The sequence below is a fragment of the Dendrobates tinctorius genome, unplaced genomic scaffold (genome assembly GCF_039654945.1).
Source record: "Dendrobates tinctorius isolate UK_male_01 unplaced genomic scaffold, ASM3965494v1 ptg000008l, whole genome shotgun sequence".
Classification (NCBI taxonomy): Eukaryota; Metazoa; Chordata; class Amphibia; order Anura; family Dendrobatidae; genus Dendrobates; species Dendrobates tinctorius.
The window spans coordinates 48,503,958-48,524,705 of record NW_027361676.1 but is presented as its reverse complement, the minus strand read 5'-3'; the positions used below and the strand labels follow the sequence as shown (position 1 = coordinate 48,524,705).

The 20,748-nt window shown below is 30.4% G+C and overlaps 18 non-coding genes across 18 annotated transcripts; all 18 read left to right on the top strand.

Annotated features, from left to right (window-relative positions):
* The first annotated feature begins 1,630 nt into the window (after positions 1-1,630).
* TRNAC-GCA (transfer RNA cysteine (anticodon GCA)) lies at positions 1,631-1,702 on the top strand. The gene has a single exon. It is a non-coding gene; the product is annotated as a tRNA-Cys (tRNA).
* Positions 1,703-2,553: 851 nt separating this feature from the next.
* On the top strand, positions 2,554-2,625 carry TRNAC-GCA (transfer RNA cysteine (anticodon GCA)). Its single transcript has one exon. It is a non-coding gene; the product is annotated as a tRNA-Cys (tRNA).
* An 857-nt stretch (positions 2,626-3,482) lies between these two features.
* Positions 3,483-3,554, top strand: TRNAC-GCA (transfer RNA cysteine (anticodon GCA)). Its single transcript has one exon. It is a non-coding gene; the product is annotated as a tRNA-Cys (tRNA).
* An 859-nt stretch (positions 3,555-4,413) lies between these two features.
* Positions 4,414-4,485, top strand: TRNAC-GCA (transfer RNA cysteine (anticodon GCA)). Its single transcript has one exon. It is a non-coding gene; the product is annotated as a tRNA-Cys (tRNA).
* A 2,697-nt stretch (positions 4,486-7,182) lies between these two features.
* TRNAC-GCA (transfer RNA cysteine (anticodon GCA)) lies at positions 7,183-7,254 on the top strand. The gene has a single exon. It is a non-coding gene; the product is annotated as a tRNA-Cys (tRNA).
* An 863-nt stretch (positions 7,255-8,117) lies between these two features.
* On the top strand, positions 8,118-8,189 carry TRNAC-GCA (transfer RNA cysteine (anticodon GCA)). Its single transcript has one exon. It is a non-coding gene; the product is annotated as a tRNA-Cys (tRNA).
* A 981-nt stretch (positions 8,190-9,170) lies between these two features.
* On the top strand, positions 9,171-9,242 carry TRNAC-GCA (transfer RNA cysteine (anticodon GCA)). Its single transcript has one exon. It is a non-coding gene; the product is annotated as a tRNA-Cys (tRNA).
* Positions 9,243-10,100: 858 nt separating this feature from the next.
* Positions 10,101-10,172, top strand: TRNAC-GCA (transfer RNA cysteine (anticodon GCA)). Its single transcript has one exon. It is a non-coding gene; the product is annotated as a tRNA-Cys (tRNA).
* Positions 10,173-11,009: 837 nt separating this feature from the next.
* On the top strand, positions 11,010-11,081 carry TRNAC-GCA (transfer RNA cysteine (anticodon GCA)). Its single transcript has one exon. It is a non-coding gene; the product is annotated as a tRNA-Cys (tRNA).
* Positions 11,082-11,933: 852 nt separating this feature from the next.
* TRNAC-GCA (transfer RNA cysteine (anticodon GCA)) lies at positions 11,934-12,005 on the top strand. Its single transcript has one exon. It is a non-coding gene; the product is annotated as a tRNA-Cys (tRNA).
* An 865-nt stretch (positions 12,006-12,870) lies between these two features.
* TRNAC-GCA (transfer RNA cysteine (anticodon GCA)) lies at positions 12,871-12,942 on the top strand. The gene has a single exon. It is a non-coding gene; the product is annotated as a tRNA-Cys (tRNA).
* Positions 12,943-13,923: 981 nt separating this feature from the next.
* Positions 13,924-13,995, top strand: TRNAC-GCA (transfer RNA cysteine (anticodon GCA)). The gene has a single exon. It is a non-coding gene; the product is annotated as a tRNA-Cys (tRNA).
* Positions 13,996-14,854: 859 nt separating this feature from the next.
* TRNAC-GCA (transfer RNA cysteine (anticodon GCA)) lies at positions 14,855-14,926 on the top strand. The gene has a single exon. It is a non-coding gene; the product is annotated as a tRNA-Cys (tRNA).
* Positions 14,927-16,687: 1,761 nt separating this feature from the next.
* On the top strand, positions 16,688-16,759 carry TRNAC-GCA (transfer RNA cysteine (anticodon GCA)). Its single transcript has one exon. It is a non-coding gene; the product is annotated as a tRNA-Cys (tRNA).
* Positions 16,760-17,598: 839 nt separating this feature from the next.
* On the top strand, positions 17,599-17,670 carry TRNAC-GCA (transfer RNA cysteine (anticodon GCA)). The gene has a single exon. It is a non-coding gene; the product is annotated as a tRNA-Cys (tRNA).
* An 850-nt stretch (positions 17,671-18,520) lies between these two features.
* Positions 18,521-18,592, top strand: TRNAC-GCA (transfer RNA cysteine (anticodon GCA)). Its single transcript has one exon. It is a non-coding gene; the product is annotated as a tRNA-Cys (tRNA).
* An 859-nt stretch (positions 18,593-19,451) lies between these two features.
* Positions 19,452-19,523, top strand: TRNAC-GCA (transfer RNA cysteine (anticodon GCA)). The gene has a single exon. It is a non-coding gene; the product is annotated as a tRNA-Cys (tRNA).
* Positions 19,524-20,360: 837 nt separating this feature from the next.
* Positions 20,361-20,432, top strand: TRNAC-GCA (transfer RNA cysteine (anticodon GCA)). The gene has a single exon. It is a non-coding gene; the product is annotated as a tRNA-Cys (tRNA).
* The last annotated feature ends 316 nt before the right edge of the window (positions 20,433-20,748 follow it).

Here is a 20,748-nt window from a genome sequence, read left to right as displayed (position 1 = left end):
TTGCCTGTAAAGAAATCTACAAAAGATATATAAAGCACATTGAAAGACTATAGAACTGAGAATTTACTTGTGATATAAAAATTACTGAGTGTTTCTCTGTACTTGTTGTATTAGTTTGTTATTTTTAACAAATAAAAATGTATATCAATGTAAAAAAGGCACAACAACATAAAACTGTGCAAATAGATTTCATGTTTTATGAGAAAAAAAAAAAAAAAGAGTTTAGGTCTTTTAATATTAGGGGGTATATCTCAGTGGTAGACTGCAGGTCAAGAGATCTTTGGTTTAACTCCAAGTGCCCCATGAAGATGCGTTTACAATGGATTAATAAAACTGTACATGATTTCTTACCTACATATTTATGCAAGCTTTTGAACCATGTGAAGTTGAATTCATATTTTTGTGCTTTTTTAAAGCACATTGGTAGACTCTAAAACTAAGATTTGACTGGTAAAATAAAAATTCCTGAGAGTTCCTCTGTACTTTTTGCTAAAGTTAATTATTTTGAACAAAGAAAAATGCATATCAAAGTAAAAAAACACAACCATATATAAACTGAAGAAAATTTCAGGTTTCATGTTAAAAAAGAAGAGTTTACATTTTTCAAATATAGGTGGCATAGCTTAGTGGTAGAGCATTTGAACATTTTTCAGATTGCATGTTGAAAAAAAAAAATTGAGCGTTTGCATATTTCGAATATAGGGGGTATTTCTCAGTGGTAGAGCATTTGACTGCAGATCAAGAGGTCCTTGGTTCAACTACGAGTGCCCCCTGAAGGTACATTTTCAACAGATTAAAAATACATGCTTCGCTACCTATATATTTACACTAGATTTAGAACCGTATGAAGTTGAATTCATGTTTTCTTTATATGAATACTAGTTAAGAAATGCAGCAAAAAGTTTGAGAAATTTTGCCTGTAAAGAAATCTACAAAAGATATATAAAGCACATTGGAAGACTATAAAACTGAGAATTTACTTGTGATATAAAAATTAATGAGTGTTTCTCTGTACTTGTTGTATTAGTTTGTTATTTTTAACAAATAAAAATGTATATCAATGTAAAAAAGGCACAACAACATAAAACTGTGCAAATAGATTTCAGGTTTTATGAGGGAAAAAAAAAAAAAAAAAAAAAATAGTTTAGGTCTTTTAATATTGGGGGTATATGTCAGTGGTAGACAGTTAGACTGCAGATCAAGAGATCTTTGGTTTAACTCCAAATGCCCCCTGAAGATGCGTTTACAATGGATTGATAATACTGTACATGATTTCTTACCTACATATTTATGCAAGCTTTTGAACCATGTGAAGTTGAATTCATGTTTTTGTGCTTTCTTAAAGCACATTGGTAGACTCTAAAACTAAGATTTGACTGGTAAAATAAAAATTCCTGAGAGTTCCTCTGTACTTTTTGCTAAAGTTAATTATTTTGAACAAAGAAAAATGCATATCAAAGTAAAAAAACACAACCATATATAAACTGAAGAAAATTTCAGGTTTCATGTTAAAAAAGAAGAGTTTACATTTTTCAAATATAGGTGGCATAGCTTAGTGGTAGAGCATTTGAACATTTTTCAGATTGTATGTTGAAAAAAAAAAATTGAGCGTTTGCATTTTTCGAATATAGGGGGTATAGCTCAGTGGTAGAGCTTTTGACTGCAGATCAAGAGGTCCTTGGTTCAACTCCAAGTGCCCCCTGAAGGTACATTTTCAACATATTAAAAATACATGCTTCGCTACCTATATATTTATACTAGATTTAGAACCGTATGAAGTTGAATTCATGTTTTCTTTATCTGAATACTAGTTAAGAAATGCAGCAAAAAGTTTGAGAAATTTTGCCTGTAAAGAAATCTACAAAAGATATATAAAGCACATTGGAAGACTATAAAACTGAGAATTTACTTGTGATATAAAAATTACTGAGTGTTTCTCTGTACTTGTTGTATTAGTTTGTTACTTTTAACAAATAAAAATGTATATCAATGTAAAAAAGGCACAACAACATAAAACTGTGCAAATAGATTTCAGGTTTTATGAGGGAAAAAAAAAAAAAAAAGAGTTTAGGCCTTTTAATATTAGGGGGTATATCTCAGTGGTAGACAGTTAGACTGCAGATCAAGAGATCTTTGGTTTAACTCCAAGTGCCCCCTGAAGGTGCGTTTACAATGGATTAATAATACTGTACATGATTTCTTACCTACATATTTATGCAAGCTTTTGAACCATGTGAAGTTGAATTCATGTTTTTGTGCTTTCTTAAAGCACATTGGTAGACTCTAAAACTAAGATTTGACTGGTAAAATAAAAATTCCTGAGAGTTCCTCTGTACTTTTTGCTAAAGTTAATTATTTTTAACAAAGAAAAATGCATATCAAAGTAAAAAAACACAACCATATATAAACTGAAGAAAATTTCAGGTTTCATGTTAAAAAAGAAGAGTTTACATTTTTCAAATATAGGTGGCATAGCTTAGTGGTAGAGCATTTGAACATTTTTCAGATTGCATGTTGAAAAAAAAAATTGAGCGTTTGCTTTTTTCAAATATAGGGGGTATAGCTCAGTGGTAGAGCATTTGACTGCAGATCAAGAGGTCCTTGGTTCAACTCCGAGTGCCCCCTGAAGGTACATTTTCAACAGATTATTAATACATGCTTCGCTACCTATATATTTATACTAGATTTAGAACCGTATGAAGTTGAATTCATGTTTTCTTTATATGAATACTAGTTAAGAAATGCAGCAAAAAGTTTGAGAAATTTTGCCTGTAAAGAAATCTACAAAAGATATATAAAGCACATTGGAAGACTATAAAACTGAGAATTTACTTGTGATATAAAAATTAATGAGTGTTTCTCTGTACTTGTTGTATTAGTTTGTTATTTTTAACAAATAAAAATGTATATCAATGTAAAAAAGGCACAACAACATAAAACTGTGCAAATAGATTTCAGGTTTTATGAGGGAAAAAAAAAAAAAAAAAAAAAATAGTTTAGGTCTTTTAATATTGGGGGTATATCTCAGTGGTAGACAGTTAGACTGCAGATCAAGAGATCTTTGGTTTAACTCCAAGTGCCCCCTGAAGATGCGTTTACAATGGATTGATAATACTGTACATGATTTCTTACCTACATATTTATGCAAGCTTTTGAACCATGTGAAGTTGAATTCATGTTTTTGTGCTTTCTTAAAGCACATTGGTAGACTCTAAAACTAAGATTTGACTGGTAAAATAAAAATTCCTGAGAGTTCCTCTGTACTTTTTGCTAAAGTTAATTATTTTGAACAAAGAAAAATGCATATCAAAGTAAAAAAACACAACCATATATAAACTGAAGAAAATTTCAGGTTTCATGTTAAAAAAGAAGAGTTTACATTTTTCAAATATAGGTGGCATAGCTTAGTGGTAGAGCATTTGAACATTTTTCAGATTGTATGTTGAAAAAAAAAAATTGAGCGTTTGCATTTTTCGAATATAGGGGGTATAGCTCAGTGGTAGAGCTTTTGACTGCAGATCAAGAGGTCCTTGGTTCAACTCCAAGTGCCCCCTGAAGGTACATTTTCAACATATTAAAAATACATGCTTCGCTACCTATATATTTATACTAGATTTAGAACCGTATGAAGTTGAATTCATGTTTTCTTTATCTGAATACTAGTTAAGAAATGCAGCAAAAAGTTTGAGAAATTTTGCCTGTAAAGAAATCTACAAAAGATATATAAAGCACATTGGAAGACTATAAAACTGAGAATTTACTTGTGATATAAAAATTACTGAGTGTTTCTCTGTACTTGTTGTATTAGTTTGTTACTTTTAACAAATAAAAATGTATATCAATGTAAAAAAGGCACAACAACATAAAACTGTGCAAATAGATTTCAGGTTTTATGAGGGAAAAAAAAAAAAAAAAAAAAAAAAGAGTTTAGGTCTTTTAATATTGGGGGTATATCTCAGTGGTAGACAGTTAGACTGCAGATCAAGAGATCTTTGGTTTAACTCCAAGTGCCCCCTGAAGATGCGTTTACAATGGATTGATAATACTGTACATGATTTCTTACCTACATATTTATGCAAGCTTTTGAACCATGTGAAGTTGAATTCATGTTTTTGTGCTTTCTTAAAGCACATTGGTAGACTCTAAAACTAAGATTTGACTGGTAAAATAAAAATTCCTGAGAGTTCCTCTGTACTTTTTGCTAAAGTTAATTATTTTGAACAAAGAAAAATGCATATCAAAGTAAAAAAACACAACCATATATAAACTGAAGAAAATTTCAGGTTTCATGTTAAAAAAGAAGAGTTTACATTTTTCAAATATAGGTGGCATAGCTTAGTGGTAGAGCATTTGAACATTTTTCAGATTGCATGTTGAAAAAAAAAAATTGAGCGTTTGCATTTTTCGAATATAGGGGGTATAGCTCAGTGGTAGAGCATTTGACTGCAGATCAAGAGGTCCTTATTTCAACTCCAAGTGCCCCCTGAAGGTACATTTTCAACATATTAAAAATACATGCTTCGCTACCTATATATTTATACTAGATTTAGAACCGTATGAAGTTGAATTCATGTTTTCTTTATATGAATACTAGTTAAGAAATGCAGAAAAAAGTTTGAGAAATTTTGCCTGTAAAGAAATCTACAAAAGATATATAAAGCACATTGGAAGACTATAAAACTGAGAATTTACTTGTGATATAAAAATTACTGAGTGTTTCTCTGTACTTGTTGTATTAGTTTGTTACTTTTAACAAATAAAAATGTATATCAATGTAAAAAAGGCACAACAACATAAAACTGTGCAAATAGATTTCAGGTTTTATGAGGTAAAAAAAAAAAAAAAGAGTTTAGGTCTTTTAATATTAGGGGGTATATCTCAGTGGTAGACAGTTAGACTGCAGATCAAGAGATCTTTGGTTTAACTCCAAGTGCCCCATGAAGATGCGTTTACAATGGATTAATAAAACTGTACATGATTTCTTACCTACATATTTATGCAAGCTTTTGAACCATGTGAAGTTGAATTCATATTTTTGTGCTTTTTTAAAGCACATTGGTAGACTCTAAAACTAAGATTTGACTGGTAAAATAAAAATTCCTGAGAGTTCCTCTGTACTTTTTGCTAAAGTTAATTATTTTGAACAAAGAAAAATGCATATCAAAGTAAAAAAACACAACCATATATAAACTGAAGAAAATTTCAGGTTTCATGTTAAAAAAGAAGAGTTTACATTTTTCAAATATAGGTGGCATAGCTTAGTGGTAGAGCATTTGAACATTTTTCAGATTGCATGTTGAAAAAAAAAAATTGAGCGTTTGCATATTTCGAATATAGGGGGTATTGCTCAGTGGTAGAGCATTTGACTGCAGAGCAAGAGGTCCTTGGTTCAACTACGAGTGCCCCCTGAAGGTACATTTTCAACAGATTAAAAATACATGCTTCGCTACCTATATATTTACACTAGATTTAGAACCGTATGAAGTTGAATTCATGTTTTCTTTATATGAATACTAGTTAAGAAATGCAGCAAAATGTTTGAGAAATTTTGCCTGTAAAGAAATCTACAAAAGATATATAAAGCACATTGGAAGACTATAAAACTGAGAATTTACTTGTGATATAAAAATTACTGAGTGTTTCTCTGTACTTGTTGAATTAGTTTGTTACTTTTAACAAATAAAAATGTATATCAATGTAAAAAAGGCACAACAACATAAAACTGTGCAAATAGATTTCAGGTTTTATGAGGGAAAAAAAAAAAAAAGAGTTTAGGTCTTTTAATATTAGGGGGTATATCTCAGTGGTAGACAGTTAGACTGCAGATCAAGAGATCTTTGGTTTAACTCCAAGTGCCCCATGAAGATGCGTTTACAATGGATTAATAAAACTGTACATGATTTCTTACCTACATATTTATGCAAGCTTTTGAACCATGTGAAGTTGAATTCATATTTTTGTGCTTTTTTAAAGCACATTGGTAGACTCTAAAACTAAGATTTGACTGGTAAAATAAAAATTCCTGAGAGTTCCTCTGTACTTTTTGCTAAAGTTAATTATTTTGAACAAAGAAAAATGCATATCAAAGTAAAAAAACACAACCATATATAAACTGAAGAAAATTTCAGGTTTCATGTTAAAAAAGAAGAGTTTACATTTTTCAAATATAGGTGGCATAGCTTAGTGGTAGAGCATTTGAACATTTTTCAGATTGCATGTTGAAAAAAAAAAATTGAGCGTTTGCATATTTTGAATATAGGGGGTATTGCTCAGTGGTAGAGCATTTGACTGCAGAGCAAGAGGTCCTTGGTTCAACTACGAGTGCCCCCTGAAGGTACATTTTCAACAGATTAAAAATACATGCTTCGCTACCTATATATTTACACTAGATTTAGAACCGTATGAAGTTGAATTCATGTTTTCTTTATATGAATACTAGTTAAGAAATGCAGCAAAATGTTTGAGAAATTTTGCCTGTAAAGAAATCTACAAAAGATATATAAAGCACATTGGAAGACTATAAAACTGAGAATTTACTTGTGATATAAAAATTACTGAGTGTTTCTCTGTACTTGTTGAATTAGTTTGTTACTTTTAACAAATAAAAATGTATATCAATGTAAAAAAGGCACAACAACATAAAACTGTGCAAATAGATTTCAGGTTTTATGAGGGGAAAAAAAAAAAAAAAGAGTTTAGGTCTTTTAATATTAGGGGGTATATCTCAGTGGTAGACAGTTAGACTGCAGATCAAGAGATCTTTGGTTTAACTCCAAGTGCCCCCTGAAGGTGCGTTTACAATGGATTAATAATACTGTACATGATTTCTTACCTACATATTTATGCAAGCTTTTGAACCATGTGAAGTTGAATTCATGTTTTTGTGCTTTCTTAAAGCACATTGGTAGACTCTAAAACTAAGATTTGACTGGTAAAATAAAAATTCCTGAGAGTTCCTCTGTACTTTTTGCTAAAGTTAATTATTTTTAACAAAGAAAAATGCATATCAAAGTAAAAAAACACAACCATATATAAACTGAAGAAAATGTCAGGTTTCATGTTAAAAAAGAAGAGTTTACATTTTTCAAATATAGGTGGCATAGCTTAGTGGTAGGGCATTTGAACATTTTTCAGATTGCATGTTGAAAAAAAAAAATTGAGCGTTTGCATTTTTCAAAAATAGGGGGTATTGCTCAGTGGTAGAGCATTTGACTGCAGATCAAGAGGTCCTTGGTTCAACTCAGAGTGCCCCCTGAAGGTACATTTTCAACAGATTATTAATACATGCTTCGCTACCTATATATTTATACTAGATTTAGAACCGTATGAAGTTGAATTCATGTTTTCTTTATATGAATACTAGTTAAGAAATGCAGCAAAAAGTTTGAGAAATTTTGCCTGTAAAGAAATCTACAAAAGATATATAAAGCACATTGGAAGACTATAAAACTGAGAATTTACTTGTGATATAAAAATTAATGAGTGTTTCTCTGTACTTGTTGTATTAGTTTGTTATTTTTAACAAATAAAAATGTATATCAATGTAAAAAAGGCACAACAACATAAAACTGTGCAAATAGATTTCAGGTTTTATGAGGGAAAAAAAAAAAAAAAAAAAAAAAAAAAAGAGTTTAGGTCTTTTAATATTGGGGGTATATCTCAGTGGTAGACAGTTAGACTGCAGATCAAGAGATCTTTGGTTTAACTCCAAGTGCCCCCTGAAGATGCGTTTACAATGGATTAATAATACTGTACATGATTTCTTACCTACATATTTATGCAAGCTTTTGAACCATGTGAAGTTGAATTCATGTTTTTGTGCTTTCTTAAAGCACAATGGTAGACTCTAAAACTAAGATTTGACTGGTAAAATAAAAATTCCTGAGAGTTCCTCTGTACTTTTTGCTAAAGTTAATTATTTTGAACAAAGAAAAATGCATATCAAAGTAAAAAAACACAACCATATATAAACTGAAGAAAATTTCAGGTTTCATGTTAAAAAAGAAGAGTTTACATTTTTCAAATATAGGTGGCATAGCTTAGTGGTAGAGCATTTGAACATTTTTCAGATTGCATGTTGAAAAAAAAAAATTGAGCGTTTGCATTTTTCGAATATAGGGTGTATAGCTCAGTGGTAGAGCATTTGACTGCAGATCAAGAGGTCCTTGGTTCAACTCCAAGTGCCCCCTGAAGGTACATTTTCAACAGATTAAAAATACATGCTTCGCTACCTATATACTTATACTAGATTTAGAACCGTATGAAGTTGAATTCATGTTTTCTTTATATGAATACTAGTTAAGAAATGCAACAAAAAGTTTGAGAAATTTTGCCTGTAAAGAAATCTACAAAAGATATATAAAGCACATTGGAAGACTATAAAACTGAGAATTTACTTGTGATATAAAAATTACTGAGTGTTTCTCTGTACTTGTTGTATTAGTTTGTTACTTTTAACAAATAAAAATGTATATCAATGTAAAAAAGGCACAACAACATAAAACTGTGCAAATAGATTTCAGGTTTTATGAGGGAAAAAAAAAAATTTAGGTCTTTTATTATTGGGGGTATATCTCAGTGGTAGACAGTTAGACTGCAGATCAAGAGATCTTTGGTTTAACTCCAAGTGCCCCCTGAAGATGCGTTTACAATGGATTGATAATACTGTACATGATTTCTTACCTACATATTTATGCAAGCTTTTGAACCATGTGAAGTTGAATTCATGTTTTTGTGCTTTCTTAAAGCACATTGGTAGACTCTAAAACTAAGATTTGACTGGTAAAATAAAAATTCCTGAGAGTTCCTCTGTACTTTTTGCTAAAGTTAATTATTTTGAACAAAGAAAAATGCATATCAAAGTAAAAAAACACAACCATATATAAACTGAAGAAAATTTCAGGTTTCATGTTAAAAAAGAAGAGTTTACATTTTTCAAATATAAAAAAAAAAAAATTAAAAAAGTTTAGGTCTTTTATTATTGGGGGTATATCTCAGTGGTAGACAGTTAGACTGCAGATCAAGAGATCTTTGGTTTAACTCCAAGTGCCCCCTGAAGATGCGTTTACATTTTTCAAATATAGGTGGCATAGCTTAGTGGTAGAGCATTTGAACATTTTTCAGATTGCATGTTGAAAAAAAAAATTGAGCGTTTGCATTTTTCGAATATAGGGGGTATAGCTCAGTGGTAGAGCATTTGACTGCAGATCAAGTGGTCCTTGGTTCAACTCCAAGTTCCCCCAGAAGGTACATTTTCAACAGATTAAAAATACATGCTTCGCTACCTATATATTTATACTAGATTTAGAACCGTATGAAGTTGAATTCATGTTTTCTTTATATGAATACTAGTTAAGAAATGCAGCAAAAAGTTTGAGAAATTTTGCCTGTAAAGAAATCTACAAAAGATATATAAAGCACATTGGAAGACTATAAAACTGAGAATTTACTTGTGATATAAAAATTACTGAGTGTTTCTCTGTACTTGTTGTATTAGTTTGTTACTTTTAACAAATAAAAATGTATATCAATGTAAAAAAGGCACAACAACATAAAACTGTGCAAATAGATTTCAGGTTGTATGAGGGAAAAAAAAAAAAAAAAAAAAAAAAAGTTTAGGTCTTTTAATATTAGGGGGTATATCTCAGTGGTAGACAGTTTGACTGCAGATGAAGAGATCTTTGGTTTAACTCAAAGTGCCCCCTGAAGGTGCGTTTACAATGGATTAATAATACTGTACATGATTTCTTACCTACATATTTATGCAAGCTTTTGAACCATGTGAAGTTGAATTCATGTTTTTGTGCTTTCTTAAAGCACATTGGTAGACTCTAAAACTAAGATTTGACTGGGAAAATAAAAATTCCTGAGAGTTCCTCTGTACTTTTTGCTAAAGTTAATTATTTTTAACAAAGAAAAATGCATATCAAAGTAAAAAAACACAACCATATATAAACTGAAGAAAATTTCAGGTTTCATGTTAAAAAAGAAGAGTTTACATTTTTCAAATATAGGTGGCATAGCTTAGTGGTAGAGCATTTGAACATTTTTCAGATTGCATGTTAAAAAAAAAAAGTGAGCGTTTGCATTTTTCAAATATAGGGGGTATAGCTCAGTGGTAGAGCATTTGACTGCAGATCAAGAGGTCCTTGGTTCAACTGCGAGTTCCCCCTGAAGATACATTTTCAACAGATTAAAAATACATGCTTCGCTACCTATACATTTATACTAGATTTAGAACCGTATGAAGTTGAATTCATGTTTTCTTTATATGAATACTAGTAAAGAAATGCAGCAAAAAGTTTGAGAAATTTTGCCTGAAAAGAAATCTACAAAAGATATATAAAGCACATTGAAAGACTATAGAACTGAGAATTTACTTGTGATATAAAAATTACTGAGTGTTTCTCTGTACTTGTTGTATTAGTTTGTTATTTTTAACAAATAAAAATGTATATCAATGTAAAAAAAGGCACAACAACATAAAAATGCAAATAGATTTCATGTTTTATGAGAAAAAAAAAAAAGAGTTTAGGTCTTTTAATATTAGGGGGTATATCTCAGTGGTAGACTGCAGATCAAGAGATCTTTGGTTTAACTCCAAGTGCCCCATGAAGATGCGTTTACAATGGATTAATAAAACTGTACATGATTTCTTACCTACATATTTATGCAAGCTTTTGAACCATGTGAAGTTGAATTCATATTTTTGTGCTTTTTTAAAGCACATTGGTAGACTCTAAAACTAAGATTTGACTGGTAAAATAAAAATTCCTGAGAGTTCCTCTGTACTTTTTGCTAAAGTTAATTATTTTGAACAAAGAAAAATGCATATCAAAGTAAAAAAACACAACCATATATAAACTGAAGAAAATTTCAGGTTTCATGTTAAAAAAGAAGAGTTTACATTTTTCAAATATAGGTGGCATAGCTTAGTGGTAGAGCATTTGAACATTTTTCAGATTGCATGTTGAAAAAAAAAAATTGAGCGTTTGCATATTTCGAATATAGGGGGTATTGCTCAGTGGTAGAGTATTTGACTGCAGATCAAGAGGTCCTTGGTTCAACTACGAGTGCCCCCTGAAGGTACATTTTCAACAGATTAAAAATACATGCTTCGCTACCTATATATTTACACTAGATTTAGAACCGTATGAAGTTGAATTCATGTTTTCTTTATATGAATACTAGTTAAGAAATGCAGCAAAATGTTTGAGAAATTTTGCCTGTAAAGAAATCTACAAAAGATATATAAAGCACATTGGAAGACTATAAAACTGAGAATTTACTTGTGATATAAAAATTACTGAGTGTTTCTCTGTACTTGTTGAATTAGTTTGTTACTTTTAACAAATAAAAATGTATATCAATGTAAAAAAGGCACAACAACATAAAACTGTGCAAATAGATTTCAGGTTTTATGAGGGGAAAAAAAAAAAAAAAGAGTTTAGGTCTTTTAATATTAGGGGGTATATCTCAGTGGTAGACAGTTAGACTGCAGATCAAGAGATCTTTGGTTTAACTCCAAGTGCCCCCTGAAGGTGCGTTTACAATGGATTAATAATACTGTACATGATTTCTTACCTACATATTTATGCAAGCTTTTGAACCATGTGAAGTTGAATTCATGTTTTTGTGCTTTCTTAAAGCACATTGGTAGACTCTAAAACTAAGATTTGACTGGTAAAATAAAAATTCCTGAGAGTTCCTCTGTACTTTTTGCTAAAGTTAATTATTTTTAACAAAGAAAAATGCATATCAAAGTAAAAAAACACAACCATATATAAACTGAAGAAAATGTCAGGTTTCATGTTAAAAAAGAAGAGTTTACATTTTTCAAATATAGGTGGCATAGCTTAGTGGTAGGGCATTTGAACATTTTTCAGATTGCATGTTGAAAAAAAAAAATTGAGCGTTTGCATTTTTCAAAAATAGGGGGTATTGCTCAGTGGTAGAGCATTTGACTGCAGATCAAGAGGTCCTTGGTTCAACTCAGAGTGCCCCCTGAAGGTACATTTTCAACAGATTATTAATACATGCTTCGCTACCTATATATTTATACTAGATTTAGAACCGTATGAAGTTGAATTCATGTTTTCTTTATATGAATACTAGTTAAGAAATGCAGCAAAAAGTTTGAGAAATTTTGCCTGTAAAGAAATCTACAAAAGATATATAAAGCACATTGGAAGACTATAAAACTGAGAATTTACTTGTGATATAAAAATTAATGAGTGTTTCTCTGTACTTGTTGTATTAGTTTGTTATTTTTAACAAATAAAAATGTATATCAATGTAAAAAAGGCACAACAACATAAAACTGTGCAAATAGATTTCAGGTTTTATGAGGGAAAAAAAAAAAAAAAAAAAAAAAAAAAAAAGAGTTTAGGTCTTTTAATATTGGGGGTATATCTCAGTGGTAGACAGTTAGACTGCAGATCAAGAGATCTTTGGTTTAACTCCAAGTGCCCCCTGAAGATGCGTTTACAATGGATTAATAATACTGTACATGATTTCTTACCTACATATTTATGCAAGCTTTTGAACCATGTGAAGTTGAATTCATGTTTTTGTGCTTTCTTAAAGCACAATGGTAGACTCTAAAACTAAGATTTGACTGGTAAAATAAAAATTCCTGAGAGTTCCTCTGTACTTTTTGCTAAAGTTAATTATTTTGAACAAAGAAAAATGCATATCAAAGTAAAAAAACACAACCATATATAAACTGAAGAAAATTTCAGGTTTCATGTTAAAAAAGAAGAGTTTACATTTTTCAAATATAGGTGGCATAGCTTAGTGGTAGAGCATTTGAACATTTTTCAGATTGCATGTTGAAAAAAAAAAATTGAGCGTTTGCATTTTTCGAATATAGGGTGTATAGCTCAGTGGTAGAGCATTTGACTGCAGATCAAGAGGTCCTTGGTTCAACTCCAAGTGCCCCCTGAAGGTACATTTTCAACAGATTAAAAATACATGCTTCGCTACCTATATACTTATACTAGATTTAGAACCGTATGAAGTTGAATTCATGTTTTCTTTATATGAATACTAGTTAAGAAATGCAACAAAAAGTTTGAGAAATTTTGCCTGTAAAGAAATCTACAAAAGATATATAAAGCACATTGGAAGACTATAAAACTGAGAATTTACTTGTGATATAAAAATTACTGAGTGTTTCTCTGTACTTGTTGTATTAGTTTGTTACTTTTAACAAATAAAAATGTATATCAATGTAAAAAAGGCACAACAACATAAAACTGTGCAAATAGATTTCAGGTTTTATGAGGGAAAAAAAAAAATTTAGGTCTTTTATTATTGGGGGTATATCTCAGTGGTAGACAGTTAGACTGCAGATCAAGAGATCTTTGGTTTAACTCCAAGTGCCCCCTGAAGATGCGTTTACAATGGATTGATAATACTGTACATGATTTCTTACCTACATATTTATGCAAGCTTTTGAACCATGTGAAGTTGAATTCATGTTTTTGTGCTTTCTTAAAGCACATTGGTAGACTCTAAAACTAAGATTTGACTGGTAAAATAAAAATTCCTGAGAGTTCCTCTGTACTTTTTGCTAAAGTTAATTATTTTGAACAAAGAAAAATGCATATCAAAGTAAAAAAACACAACCATATATAAACTGAAGAAAATTTCAGGTTTCATGTTAAAAAAGAAGAGTTTACATTTTTCAAATATAAAAAAAAAAAAATTAAAAAAGTTTAGGTCTTTTATTATTGGGGGTATATCTCAGTGGTAGACAGTTAGACTGCAGATCAAGAGATCTTTGGTTTAACTCCAAGTGCCCCCTGAAGATGCGTTTACATTTTTCAAATATAGGTGGCATAGCTTAGTGGTAGAGCATTTGAACATTTTTCAGATTGCATGTTGAAAAAAAAAATTGAGCGTTTGCATTTTTCGAATATAGGGGGTATAGCTCAGTGGTAGAGCATTTGACTGCAGATCAAGTGGTCCTTGGTTCAACTCCAAGTTCCCCCAGAAGGTACATTTTCAACAGATTAAAAATACATGCTTCGCTACCTATATATTTATACTAGATTTAGAACCGTATGAAGTTGAATTCATGTTTTCTTTATATGAATACTAGTTAAGAAATGCAGCAAAAAGTTTGAGAAATTTTGCCTGTAAAGAAATCTACAAAAGATATATAAAGCACATTGGAAGACTATAAAACTGAGAATTTACTTGTGATATAAAAATTACTGAGTGTTTCTCTGTACTTGTTGTATTAGTTTGTTACTTTTAACAAATAAAAATGTATATCAATGTAAAAAAGGCACAACAACATAAAACTGTGCAAATAGATTTCAGGTTGTATGAGGGAAAAAAAAAAAAAAAAAAAAAAAAAGTTTAGGTCTTTTAATATTAGGGGGTATATCTCAGTGGTAGACAGTTTGACTGCAGATGAAGAGATCTTTGGTTTAACTCAAAGTGCCCCCTGAAGGTGCGTTTACAATGGATTAATAATACTGTACATGATTTCTTACCTACATATTTATGCAAGCTTTTGAACCATGTGAAGTTGAATTCATGTTTTTGTGCTTTCTTAAAGCACATTGGTAGACTCTAAAACTAAGATTTGACTGGGAAAATAAAAATTCCTGAGAGTTCCTCTGTACTTTTTGCTAAAGTTAATTATTTTTAACAAAGAAAAATGCATATCAAAGTAAAAAAACACAACCATATATAAACTGAAGAAAATTTCAGGTTTCATGTTAAAAAAGAAGAGTTTACATTTTTCAAATATAGGTGGCATAGCTTAGTGGTAGAGCATTTGAACATTTTTCAGATTGCATGTTAAAAAAAAAAAAGTGAGCGTTTGCATTTTTCAAATATAGGGGGTATAGCTCAGTGGTAGAGCATTTGACTGCAGATCAAGAGGTCCTTGGTTCAACTCCGTGTGCCCCCTGAAGGTACATTTTCAACAGATTAAAAATACATGCTTCGCTACCTATACATTTATACTAGATTTAGAACCGTATGAAGTTGAATTCATGTTTTCTTTATATGAATACTAGTAAAGAAATGCAGCAAAAAGTTTGAGAAATTTTGCCTGAAAAGAAATCTACAAAAGATATATAAAGCACATTGAAAGACTATAGAACTGAGAATTTACTTGTGATATAAAAATTACTGAGTGTTTCTCTGTACTTGTTGTATTAGTTTGTTATTTTTAACAAATAAAAATGTATATCAATGTAAAAAAAGGCACAACAACATAAAAATGCAAATAGATTTCATGTTTTATGAGAAAAAAAAAAAAAGAGTTTAGGTCTTTTAATATTAGGGGGTATATCTCAGTGGTAGACTGCAGATCAAGAGATCTTTGGTTTAACTCCAAGTGCCCCCTGAAGATGCGTTTACAATGGATTAATAAAACTGTACATGATTTCTTACCTACATATTTATGCAAGCTTTTGAACCATGTGAAGTTGAATTCATATTTTTGTGCTTTTTTAAAGCACATTGGTAGACTCTAAAACTAAGATTTGACTGGTAAAATAAAAATTCCTGAGAGTTCCTCTGTACTTTTTGCTAAAGTTAATTATTTTGAACAAAGAAAAATGCATATCAAAGTAAAAAAACACAACCATATATAAACTGAAGAAAATTTCAGGTTTCATGTTAAAAAAGAAGAGTTTACATTTTTCAAATATAGGTGGCATAGCTTAGTGGTAGAGCATTTGAACATTTTTCAGATTGCATGTTGAAAAAAAAAAAATGAGCGTTTGCATATTTCGAATATAGGGGGTATTGCTCAGTAGTAGAGCATTTGACTGCAGATCAAGAGGTCCTTGGTTCAACTACGAGTGCCCCCTGAAGGTACATTTTCAACAGATTAAAAATACATGCTTCGCTACTTATATATTTACACTAGATTTAGAACCGTATGAAGTTGAATTCATGTTTTCTTTATATGAATACTAGTTAAGAAATGCAGCAAAAAGTTTGAGAAATTTTGCCTGTAAAGAAATCTACAAAAGATATATAAAGCACATTGGAAGACTATAAAACTGAGAATTTACTTGTGATATAAAAATTACTGAGTGTTTCTCTGTACTTGTTGTATTAGTTTGTTACTTTTAACAAATAAAAATGTATATCAATGTAAAAAAGGCACAACAACATAAAACTGTGCAAATAGATTTCAGGTTTTATGAGGGAAAAAAAAAAAAAAAGAGTTTAGGCCTTTTAATATTAGGGGGTATATCTCAGTGGTAGACAGTTAGACTGCAGATCAAGAGATCTTTGGTTTAACTCCAAGTGCCCCCTGAAGGTGCGTTTACAATGGATTAATAATACTGTACATGATTTCTTACCTACATATTTATGCAAGCTTTTGAACCATGTGAAGTTGAATTCATGTTTTTGTGCTTTCTTAAAGCACATTGGTAGACTCTAAAACTAAGATTTGACTGGTAAAATAAAAATTCCTGAGAGTTCCTCTGTACTTTTTGCTAAAGGTAATTATTTTTAACAAAGAAAAATGCATATCAAAGTAAAAAAACACAACCATATATAAACTGAAGAAAATTTCAGGTTTCATGTTAAAAAAGAAGAGTTTACATTTTTCAAATATAGGTGGCATAGCTTAGTGGTAGAGCATTTGAACATTTTTCAGATTGCATGTTAAAAAAAAAAAAGTGAGCGTTTGCATTTTTCAAATATAGGGGGTATTGCTCAGTGGTAGAGCATTTGACTGCAGATCAAGAGGTCCTTGGTTCAACTCCGAGTGCCCCCTGAAGGTACATTTTCAACAGATTAAAAATACATGCTTCGCTACCTATACATTTATACTAGATTTAGAACCGTATGAAGTTGAATTCATGTTTTCTTTATATGAATACTAGTAAAGAAATGCAGCAAAAAGTTTGAGAAATTTTGCCTGAAAAGAAATCTACAAAAGATATATAAAGCACATTGAAAGACTATAGAACTGAGAATTTACTTGTGATATAAAAATTACTGAGTGTTTCTCTGTACTTGTTGTATTAGTTTGTTATTTTTAACAAATAAAAATGTATATCAATGTAAAAAAAGGCACAACAACATAAAAATGCAAATAGATTTCATGTTTTATGAGAAAAAAAAAAAAAAGAGTTTAGGTCTTTTAATATTAGGGGGTATATCTCAGTGGTAGACTGCAGATCAAGAGATCTTTGGTTTAACTCCAAGTGCCCCATGAAGATGCGTTTACAATGGAATAATAAAACTGTACATGATTTCTTACCTACATATTTATGCAAGCTTTTGAACCATGTGAAGTTGAATTCATATTTTTGTGCTTTTTTAAAGCACATTGGTAGACTCTAAAACTAAGATTTGACTGGTAAAATAAAAATTCCTGAGAGTTCCTCTGTACTTTTTGCTAAAGTTAATTATTTTGAACAAAGAAAAATGCATATCAAAGTAAAAAAACACAACCATATATAAACTGAAGAAAATTTCAGGTTTCATGTTAAAAAAGAAGAGTTTACATTTTTCAAATATAGGTGGCATAGCTTAGTGGTAGAGCATTTGAACATTTTTCAGATTGCATGTTGAAAAAAAAAAATTGAGCGTTTGCATATTTCGAATATAGGGGGTATTGCTCAGTGGTAGAGCATTTGACTGCAGATCAAGAGGTCCTTGGTTCAACTACGAGTGCCCCCTGAAGGTACATTTTCAACAGATTAAAAATACATGCTTCGCTACTTATATATTTACACTAAATTTAGAACCGTATGAAGTTGAATTCATGTTTTCTTTATATGAATACTAGTTAAGAAATGCAGCAAAAAGTTTGAGAAATTTTGCCTGTAAAGAAATCTACAAAAGATATATAAAGCACATTGGAAGACTATAAAACTGAGAATTTACTTGTGATATAAAAATTACTGAGTGTTTCTCTGTACTTGTTGTATCAGTTTGTTACTTTTAACAAATAAAAATGTATATCAATGTAAAAAAGGCACAACAACATAAAACTGTGCAAATAGATTTCAGGTTTTATGAGGGAAAAAAAAAAAAAAAGAGTTTAGGCCTTTTAATATTAGGGGGTATATCTCAGTGGTAGACAGTTAGACTGCAGATCAAGAGATCTTTGGTTTAACTCCAAGTGCCCCCTGAAGGTGCGTTTACAATGGATTAATAATACTGTACATGATTTCTTACCTACATATTTATGCAAGCTTTTGAACCATGTGAAGTTGAATTCATGTTTTTGTGCTTTCTTAAAGCACATTGGTAGACTCTAAAACTAAGATTTGACTGGTAAAATAAAAATTCCTGAGAGTTCCTCTGTACTTTTTGCTAAAGTTAATTATTTTTAACAAAGAAAAATGCATATCAAAGTAAAAAAACACAACCATATATAAACTGAAGAAAATTTCAGGTTTCATGTTAAAAAAGAAGAGTTTACATTTTTCAAATATAGGTGGCATAGCTTAGTGGTAGAGCATTTGAACATTTTTCAGATTGCATGTTGAAAAAAAAAATTGAGCGTTTGCATTTTTCAAATATAGGGGGTATAGCTCAGTGGTAGAGTATTTGACTGCAGATCAAGAGGTCCTTGGTTCAACTCTGAGTGCCCCCTGAAGGTACATTTTCAACAGATTATTAATACATGCTTCGCTACCTAAATATTTATACTAGATTTAGAACCGTATGAAGTTGAATTCATGTTTTCTTTATATGAATACTAGTTAAGAAATGCAGCAAAAAGTTTGAGAAATTTTGCCTGTAAAGAAATCTACAAAAGATATATAAAGCACATTGAAAGACTATAGAACTGAGAATTTACTTGTGATATAAAAATTACTGAGTGTTTCTCTGTACTTGTTGTATTAGTTTGTTACTTTTAACAAATAAAAATGTATATCAATGTAAAAAAGGCACAACAACATAAAACTGTGCAAATAGATTTCAGGTTATATGAGGGAAAAAAAAAAAAAAAAAAAAAAAAAGTTTAGGTCTTTTAATATTAGGGGGTATATCTCAGTGGTAGACAGTTTGACTGCAGATGAAGAGATCTTTGGTTTAACTCAAAGTGCCCCCTGAAGGTGCGTTTACAATGGATTAATAATACTGTACATGATTTCTTACCTACATATTTATGCAAGCTTTTGAACCATGTGAAGTTGAATTCATGTTTTTGTGCTTTCTTAAAGCACATTGGTAGACTCTAAAACTAAGATTTGACTGGTAAAATAAAAATTCCTGAGAGTTCCTCTGTACTTTTTGCTAAAGTTAATTATTTTTAACAAAGAAAAATGCATATCAAAGTAAAAAAACACAACCATATATAAACTGAAGAAAATTTCAGGTTTCATGTTAAAAAAGAAGAGTTTACATTTTTCAAATATAGGTGGCATAGCTTAGTGGTAGAGCATTTGAACATTTTTCAGATTGCATGTTAAAAAAAAAAAAGTGAGCGTTTGCATTTTTCAAATATAGGGGGTATAGCTCAGTGGTAGAGCATTTGACTGCAGATCAAGAGGTCCTTGGTTCAACTCCGCGTGCCCCCTGAAGGTACATTTTCAACAGATTAAAAATACATGCTTCGCTACCTATACATTTATACTAGATTTAGAACCGTATGAAGTTGAATTCATGTTTTCTTTATATGAATACTAGTAAAGAAATGCAGCAAAAAGTTTGAGAAATTTTGCCTGAAAAGAAATCTACAAAAGATATATAAAGCACATTGAAAGACTATAGAACTGAGAATTTACTTGTGATATAAAAATTACTGAGTGTTTTTCTGTACTTGTTGTATTAGTTTGTTATTTTTAACAAATAAAAATGTATATCAATGTAAAAAAAGGCACAACAACATAAAAATGCAAATAGATTTCATGTTTTATGAGAAAAAAAAAAAAAGAGTTTAGGTCTTTTAATATTAGGGGGTATATCTCAGTGGTAGACTGCAGATCAAGAGATCTTTGGTTTAACTCCAAGTGCCCCCTGAAGATGCGTTTACAATGGATTAATAAAACTGTACATGATTTCTTACCTACATATTTATGCAAGCTTTTGAACCATGTGAAGTTGAATTCATATTTTTGTGCTTTTTTAAAGCACATTGGTAGACTCTAAAACTAAGATTTGACTGGTAAAATAAAAATTCCTGAGAGTTCCTCTGTACTTTTTGCTAAAGTTAATTATTTTTAACAAAGAAAAATGCATATCAAAGTAAAAAAACACAACCATATATAAACTGAAGAAAATTTCAGGTTTCATGTTAAAAAAGAAGAGTTTACATTTTTCAAATATAGGTGGCATAGCTTAGTGGTAGAGCATTTGAACATTTTTCAGATTGCATGTTGAAAAAAAAAATTGAGCGTTTGCATTTTTCAAATATAGGGGGTATAGCTCAGTGGTAGAGTATTTGACTGCAGATCAAGAGGTCCTTGGTTCAACTCTGAGTGCCCCCTGAAGGTACATTTTCAACAGATTATTAATACATGCTTCGCTACCTATATATTTATACTAGATTTAGAACCGTATGAAGTTGAATTCATGTTTTCTTTATATGAATACTAGTTAAGAAATGCAGCAAAAAGTTTGAGAAATTTTGCCTGTAAAGAAATCTACAAAAGATATATAAAGCACATTGGAAGACTATAAAACTGAGAATTTACTTGTGATATAAAAATTACTGAGTGTTTCTCTGTACTTGTTGTATTAGTTTGTTACTTTTAACAAATAAAAATGTATATCAATGTAAAAAAGGCACAACAACATAAAACT